This window comes from Sardina pilchardus, chromosome 8 (genome assembly GCF_963854185.1).
Source record: "Sardina pilchardus chromosome 8, fSarPil1.1, whole genome shotgun sequence".
Classification (NCBI taxonomy): Eukaryota; Metazoa; Chordata; class Actinopteri; order Clupeiformes; family Clupeidae; genus Sardina; species Sardina pilchardus.
Genome location: NC_085001.1, coordinates 980,358 through 981,990, shown reverse-complemented (window position 1 = coordinate 981,990; position 1,633 = coordinate 980,358).

The following is a 1,633-nucleotide window of genomic DNA, read 5'->3' as shown; positions in this document are numbered from 1 at the left end:
ACCATAGTGATTACAACTCTCCCAGGAAACAATGTCTTTTTAAGCATTTCTCATAAAAGCTCCTTTCAGCGAACACACAAAAAGCTGCCTTTTCCCCTTTACACCGCCACAAAACACCAGGAGCAGCCCTCTCCTCAACCACTACACCTCCTCCCCTCCCCTCTCCTCAACCACTACACCTCCTCCCCTCTCCTCTCCTCCCCTCTCCTCAACCACTTACACTCCTCCCTCCCTCCCTCCCCTCTCCTCAACCACTTACACCTCCTCCCTCTCCTCTCCTCTCCTCTCCTCAACCACTTAAGGGGCATTCACATACATCGCTACTCGCACATCGCTCCTCGCTTCCGTTAACTGTCAATCATCTCTATTCTACATTCTGATTTGGTACTCGCTTCACTCGCTTCACTCGCATCGCTGTGAAGTTAAAATTATTTTAACTTCGTACCCGCCCACATCGCATCGCTAGTCCTCGCATCGCCTGTCCTGGCCACATTCAGCTAGAACACATTCACTTTACATTGACAGTTCTGCGCTCAGAGATGGGGCGAGGTAGCGACGTATGTGAATGCAGCTTTACAGACCTCCTCCCCTCCCCTCTCCTCTACCACTTACACCTCCTCTCCTCCCCTCCCCTCTCCTCTACCAACCTTACACCTCCTCTCCTCTACCACTTACACCTCCTCTCCTCTACCACTTACACCTCCTCCCCTCTCCTCCCCTCCCCTACACTTACACCTCCTCTCCTCTACCACTTACACCTCCTCTCCTCTCTACCACTTACACCTCCTCCCTCTCCTCCCCTCCCCTCTACCACTTACACCTCCTCCCCTCTACCACTTACACCTCCTCTCCTCAACCACTTACACCTCCTCCCCTCCCCTCTCCTCTACCACTACACCTCCTCTCCTCCTACCACTTACACCTCCTCCCCTCTCCTCCCCTCCCCTCTACCACTTACACCTCCTCCCCTCTACCACTTACACCTCCTCTCCTCAACCACTTACACCTCCTCCCCTCCCCTCTCCTCTACCACTTACACCTCCTCTCCTCCCCTCCCCTCTCCTCAACCACTTACACCTCCTCCCCTCCCCCTCCCCTCTCCTCTACCCACTTACACCTCCTCTCCTCTACCACTTACACCTCCTCCCCTCTCCTCTCCTCTACCACTTACACCTCCTCCCCCCTCCCCTCTCCTCTCCTCAACCGCTTACACCTCCTCTCCTCTCCTCTCCTCTACCACTTACACCTCCTCTCCTCTCCTCTCCTCCCCTCTCCTCTTAAACCTCCTCCCCTCTCCTCTACCACTTACACCTCCCCCTCCCCTCTCCTCTCCTCAACCACTTACACCTCCTCCCCTCTCATCAACCACTTACACCTCCTCCCCTCTCCTCCTCTCCCCTCTCCTCTACCACTCGCACCTCCTCTCCTCAACCCCTTACACCTCCTCCCCTCCCCTCTCCTCTACCACTCGCACCTCCTCTCCTCAACCACTTACACCTCCTCCTCCTCCTCTCCTCTCCTAAACCACTGACACCTCCTCTCCTCTCCTCTCCTAAACCCACTTATTATACCTCCTACTCCTCTCTCCTCTCCTCTCCTAAAACACTGACACCTCCTGCTCCTCTCCTCTCCT